Source organism: Lactuca serriola, chromosome 8, assembly GCF_051521515.1.
Source record: "Lactuca serriola cultivar US96UC23 chromosome 8, Lser_US96UC23_V15, whole genome shotgun sequence".
Taxonomy (NCBI): domain Eukaryota; kingdom Viridiplantae; phylum Streptophyta; class Magnoliopsida; order Asterales; family Asteraceae; genus Lactuca; species Lactuca serriola.
The window spans coordinates 106,882,747-106,890,141 of NC_136415.1; the positions used below are offsets into that span (position 1 = coordinate 106,882,747).

General features: G+C 30.4%; 1 pseudogene; it reads right to left on the bottom strand.

The window, feature by feature from the left end:
- Positions 1-1,739: 1,739 nt before the first annotated feature.
- On the bottom strand, positions 1,740-3,256 carry LOC145071089 (putative aspartic proteinase GIP2 pseudogene; annotated as a pseudogene).
- Positions 3,257-7,395: the final 4,139 nt, after the last annotated feature.

A 7,395-nucleotide genomic window follows, 5' to 3' on the forward strand; every position in this document is an offset into this window, starting at 1 on the left:
AGTTTTTGTATATGAAATATCTACTTATAAAAATAGGTTTTCATTATTTGTTTGATTACTCTTAAAAATCAATTAAGAAATTAAAAGTAACCCTAAATTATACTATCAAATTATAGTTTGTCAAAAACTAGTGACACTCATTTTAATATTATTTATTTGTTCTTTAATCACATTTATAAGAAAAATAATGTCAGTTCTTATTGTAGTTCATAGAAAAAAAAAAGGCCATTTTATTAAAAGATTTCGACATCATGTTTTTGAGTATGTTGTGATACTTTCCTTGTGAAGCTCAACTCAAGAATGTTTCAGGTGTTTAAGTAATTTTTTTAACCATACTCATGTGTAAATTCTTTAGAACTTTAGTTAAAGTATTCTATTGTGTTATTGATAGTTATAATATTTTATATATTTATGTTACTATTGTATTTTTGGTCATTTCTCACTCCCCTAAAAACATGTTTATCGATAATAAATTGCAACCGGTATTCCATATAACAGACATTAAAAAATAAAGGAAATACAAGATTATAAATAATCCAAGTAAGAAGAGGTTGATTGGCAATAAAAAATCATAACTTAGATCGGACACGTGCCATGAATGGATATGTTTTATTAGATAATATATTTATTAAAAAGTTATAAAAAAAATACTAAAGTTATGATTTTAACTTTTTTCTTAAAGAAATTTTATGAATAAAATATAATATTATTATATTATATATATTTTAAACTTTCATATATAATGTAACTAGTTTAATCTTTCATATAAATGTGATTAAAGAACAAATAATCCAAACTTGTTTTTATAATTTAGGGTTACTTTTAATATCTTAATTGATTTTTTAAGAGATATCACACAAATAATCCAAACCTTTTTTTATAACTAGATATTTTATATACAAAAAAGTTTTTAAAAACATTTTTTATATAAAAAAAATAAGATTTTTTATGTGAAAATATGTTTTTTTTTTGTATAAATATGAGTTTATAAAGAAAAAATATATTAGAAACAAATTTTTTAGAAAAAAAAGTTGTAAAAAAAAACTAAAGTTATGATGAATTCATAATAATATTCTAACATTTGGGCAAAAAAGGTAAATTTTGGACCAAATTTGTAAAAAAATTTAAAATTTGGGCAAAAGTGTAAATTTTGGACCAAATTTGTATTAAAATTTGAAATCTAGGCCAAAATTTTAACTTTTGAAAGTTGGATGACCTGTTGACCGGGTCAAAAGGTTAAATTAAATACGATTACAGGTATTTGGAACTTAATTGAATAAAAAAATATATATAAGAGTAAATCGATTATAAGGTCGATATATAGGGATTTTATTGCAGTTTTCTATTAAGATTCTCCTTTTAGGAATCAAATTGTCTTAGGAGCATCTATTAACTGAATTGTCTATTCGACTATTCGTGTAGGTGTGAGAGAATGCAATAAAAAAATGTTGTCTATTAAGTCACGTGTTGTTCTATTTATTTTTTATCTGTCAAATGAAACGGAAAAGTGTGATTCAATTTTTTATAAAAAAAAGTTGCTGTCAAGTGGTGATGGAAAAATATGATCCGATTGATCTTTGTTTCTGTCAACCACAATCTATACTCAATATTAAACTCAAAAAAACAAAGGTTAGAAAATCTTCTCTAATGCCCTCAAGCTTTTAAAACTTTTTTAAAATACTATTAAGATTCTTCTTTTCCCTTTTGTTATATTTCCAATGTTACGCCTTACTGAAGAATAAAAAAAGCAACAGACCACATCTTTCACTAAAACATGATTCTTGGAATACAGAAGAGAGTAGATCATACAATACAATATCGATCTGACATGAAAGACTATATGGATCAATCTTTTGCTTCAAAACATTACAAGGAAAGAGAAACGATGAGCAAAGCAAATACAAATCTTAAGTTACACAGGGAATTAATATACCCTGCTATGGGAACAGCTCGTGTTCTGGAGCAGGAGAGATGAAGAGAGTCCGAGTGTTGATGAAGTTAGATCAAACTCAAGAATATAATTCTCTAACTGATGCCCACCTAAGACAATAGATGTTGTTGGCTCAGCTCCTCCATCAATAAATGCAAGGCATATTACATTCTTCTTAGCTTCCACCATTGAGTTTGCACCATATAGTGTCATCCTTACATTCCTGCCTTCCAAAATAAGGTCGATATTTGGAACTGCTGGTCCAGTTATCGTGTTGGGAGCAGTCTTTGAATCAAAGCACGCCCCAAAAGGTGCGACAGAGTTTACCCTTTTTATGTTGTTCAGTGATGCTTCCTTGATGAAATCTTTAACAAATCGTTTATAAATGGACGACTGCAAAATGGTATAAGGCGCTGTAGTACTGACCTTTGTTCCCCCAACTCCATTTGTATCAATAGATAGCAGAGATGGACTAAAAGATACACGTTTACCGCTGATTTCAATGTTTTTGACATTGATGAAATACTCTACGGAAGACTCTCCTTCAGAAATAATGGGGCCAGTGCCAAACATATTGACAACAAGAGGGGTGGTTACTAGTGACAGAGATTGATCTTTGATACTAGGAAGCATGTAATATGGACCTCCGCCAATGTATACATCCCCTAATCCATTCTCAGATGATGAAGGTAAACAAAGTGCAAATTTTTTAGCCAACTTGAAAAAAGATGAAATTTGTGATGGAAGTGAGATTTCGGCTCTTGCAAGGCCAACCAACCCTTTAGTATGATCACCAGGTAAGCGCTCTATAGTGAGGGAATCTGCGCAAGATAATTGGAATTTGGGTACGTCGTAACTAAACCAAACATATGCACCGTCTGTCGAATATACCCTTATGGTATCTTCACCAAGCTCTTGAATAGTTAAGTAATCGTGAAAAGGGTTGTAAGCGAACACACCACAGGTGTTGTTGGAGCACCCTGGTCTAGGAGTTGAGTTGCATCCTACACATGATAGTCCCTTGGCCTTCTTACATCTGTTTGAACCACATGATGCTCGTTTATATGAAGCCGAGACATAGGTTGTACAATCAAACCAAACAGATGGTGCTCCAAGATCAATCAATGCATCAATTATGGTAGGTGACTCAGGGTGTCCAGACTCAAATGTGGTGTAGTACTGGGAAGTTGTTTGATTTTTTCTAATCGGAAGGTGAATGGCTTTCGGTTTTGGCAGTTTAAAAGGAGCTGAAGCGGCGTAAGAGAAGCTTAAAAGAGAAAGGATGAAGAGAGTGGTAAGCGTTTGTGAAGATGCCATTGTGGCTGTACTTGCGAATTCATTGATATGAATGACATTCTTTTATAGTACTCTTGATGCCTATGAGAATATTTGTAAACCTGGTACCTCTAGTCGATGCGCAATAGAATATGTAAAAGTATAATTTTATATAAACCCAATTGGTTCTTAAATTAACACCCATTCATCATTCCATCACATTCATTTGTCACTAATATCATTATGCACTTTAACTTTATTAATATATTATATACTATTATTGGTTATTGATTATGGATAATAACTATTAGAAAAAATGACACAACAAGCGACTTTTATTAAGCCTTTTTCAAGAATTAACCACATATTTAGCATGTTCCATTAATAACTACTAGATTTGTAGCCTCCCTTCCACAACCAGACCTGAAAGTCACCACAAAGATGCAACCTGACCAACTCCCTCTCTTCTCACCTCCTTTCGCCACTCTCTGACCTGCATATCCTTACAAATTCTACTAATTTCTAACCACTAACATCTGTTCAAAAAATCATCAGAAGGAATCATCAGAAGGATAAAACGTGAAACGATGTCATCAAATCGATTTTGCGGACTTTAAACAAAATCTCTAGTTTCCCAATTTTTATTTGAAAACATGATCCAAAATTTGGAAACAAAATCACCCGAAATATCAAGATCTGAACATCCATGCCATATTGTTGAGATGAAAGATAACACCCAAATTGGTGTTTGATTTGTCTTCATCATCCTAGTACAAAAGTATAATAAGTTTGATAATAGGAAATCTGATCTTTTCATTGATCAACTTCAAAAATATATACAGGAGAATCCCTTCAAATATGGGAAATGATAAAATAAAATTTTAAACAAAATAAGATAAGACTCGATGATATGATAAGGATAAATGTGAATCTTTATTATCCTTATTACTCCCCCTCAAGTTGGAGTGTGAACATCACGAACAATTTTGTTCACCGTTGAGAGGTTTAGTGAAAATTTCAACATGGTCGTTAGTGTGAATGCACAAAGGTTTTATTTCATGTGTTTTAACTCTTTCACGGACAAAATAACAATCAATTTAAACATGCTTTGTCCGCTGACGGAAACGGGGTTTTTAGCTATATTCCAAGTAGCTTGATTATCACAGCACAATGGAGTAGGTCTTGTAGGAGCAAGATCCAAATCACGCAACAACCAATGTAACCACAAAATTTAACTAACGGTTGTGGCATAGCACGATATTTCGCCTTAGCAAATGAGCGAGAAACTACTGATTGTTTCTTAGTACGCTAAGAAATGGGAGAGTCACCTAACAAAATGAGGTTTCAAGTTTTGAATCTTCGAGTAAGCTCACATCCATTCCAATCTGAGCCACTAAAAGCAACTAAACATAAATTCACAGAACTCGGGAGAAAAATCCTTTGACCAGGTATGGATTTGAGATAACGCAAGATTCTTACTGCAACATCCATATGGCATTGTCGACGAGAAGCAAGAAACTGACGGAGAGCATTGACTGAATAACCAATGTCAAGTCTGGTCATTTGTAGATACTGTAATTTCCCAATAAATCGAGGACACTGTGCAACATCAATTTCCAGGCTTGAAATAGAAGCATCTAAATGGAGTTTTGTTCCATAGGAAAAGTGCTAGGCATGCACCCTTGTAAACCACTTTCTTCCGGTTGAACTTGGATAATTCCCATACCAATATCATTCACATTATATATATATATATATATATATATATATATATATATATATATATATATATATATATATATATATATATATATATATATAATGAGAACCAAAAAATAATAAAAACTCTAAAAACCTTTAATTTTAGCTTATAAAGGGCATTTTTGTCACAAACACATTATTTCATCTAAAATTTAAAATACGAGATCAAAACATCAGATCTGGAAAATCTCATTCTCCCTCTCTCTCACCAAACATCTCTTCCTCTCCCTCCTACCTCTGGTGACTTTCCACCACCACCTGCTACCTCTGGTGCCGCCACCACCTACTTTCGGCAGAAGAAACATCTACCACAGCAACCCAACCAGTATTATGGCGTTGCTCCGGTTACATATCTCCATCCGTCTTCTTTTTTTTTCTCAATCTCCTTGAAACACCACCAAAATTGTTCAGATCTGGTGCACCACCACTTCCACCTACCATTGATACGTGTCTTCGACCTCCAAAAGCTTTCGTTTTCATTAGATTTGTGTTGATTCTTTATAGATCTATGATCTCCAGCTGTAGATCTATGATCTTTGACGACATATCTCTGATTTTCGCTTAGAAATCTATGATTTACACCTCCAGATTTGTTATGTGTCGCCTCTTTCCCCTCTATTACTCGTTTTCATCTCTATCTCTCTTATTTTTGGTCAAAACACCACCAAATCGACATCTGATATGATGTTTTTGTCCATTTTTAGGTTAGATTTGGTGTGTGTATGGTGTTTACATTGATTGTGTTTACAAAATGAAGTTCTGATAAAAAGATGCACACAAGGTGTTTGATGAAATGCCTCAATGAAATTTGGTAAGTTATTAAGTTGTGAATTAAGTTGTGAATGCATATTTTTTGTATATTAAACTATGAAGTTTGTGTATCTAGTTGTGATATTTGTGTTTAAAATTGTAAATTGAATGCATTAAGCTGTGAATTTGTTGTTTAAACTGTAAATTGACTATATTAAGCTGTGAGTTTTGTATATTTAACTATGAATTAATTGTATTAAACTGTGAATTGATTGTATTAAATTTTTTAATTGAAAATATGCTTTTGGATGCATATTTTTTTTGGGTATTAAACAGAGAATTTTCTGTATTTAACTATGAATTAAAAGTTTTAAGTTGATATTATGTTTTTCTACTTGCATTTGTTGTAGATCTCTATTATATTTTGGTTTTCTTTTTTTTTCTTTTTTTTCTGTTAATGTGTGAATTTGATATTTTAATCTCTCATTTGTCATATAATTTGTTAATCTTAGTTTTAACTGATATTAACTTGTGAATGTATAATTTTTTTTTGAATTAAACTTTAAATTTATTATACTAGTTTGTGAATTTTATATATTAAATTGTGTATTAATTATAATAAGTGTTTTAAGTTGATAATATGGATGTGAATACTACTTTTTGTGTATGAAAATGTGAATTTAGTCTACTAAGCTGTCATTTTTGTGTTTTAAACTTTGAATTGATTACATTAAGCTTTAAATTTTCTTTTTAAACTACGAATTGACTGTATTAAGCTGTGAATTTTCTGTTTGAACTGTAAATTGACTAGATTAAGTTGTGAATTATGTGTATGAAACTATGAAGTTACTTGTATTAAGCTATGAATTTTGTGTATAAACTTTGTATTGACTATATAAAGAGTGTTAAACTGAAATTATGGTTATGGATGCATACTTTTTGTGTATTAAACTTTGAACTTTGTGTATTAAACTATGACTTTTGTGTTTTAAACTGTGAATTGACTGCATTAAACTGTATATTTTTCAACCTAGACTATGAATTGACTATATTAAAATGTAAATTTTGTGTATTAAATTATGAGTTGATTGTATAAAGCTGTGAATGAATTGACATTAAGCTGTGATTATTTTATAATTTTTTTTATTTGCTTTTGAAATAATGTAAATTTTATTCACGACTTAATATATTAAATTCACAATTTAAAATATGAATGATTTATGTATAAATTTTTTTGTTAACTTTTTTCTGAATATATTTATTTGTTGTGTTGTATAAGTATATAAGAATACATTAGTTTTAATAATAATTTTGCATTAAATTCAAAATGAGTGAAATAAATGATTTTATTAGACTGTGAATGCAATATTTATGTTATTAATGCATAACTTTGTTTACAGATATAATTTAGAAAAAAATAATGGTTGCGATGCTGGTATAGGTGGTTGGTGGCAGCGTGTAGTGGTGGTAGTAGTAGGGTTTGAAATTTTGATTTCTTTAAGTTTGTGAATTAGTATAAAATGGTTTGTATTAAATTGTGAATTTTGTGAATTAAATTACGAATGGACTGTATAAACTTGTAATTTATATAAGTTTTGTGTTCAAATAAGGGAGCATATAAGAATGAAAATATTATACTGCAAAAATTACAATTTTACCCTTTTGTATCGAAAAGAGAG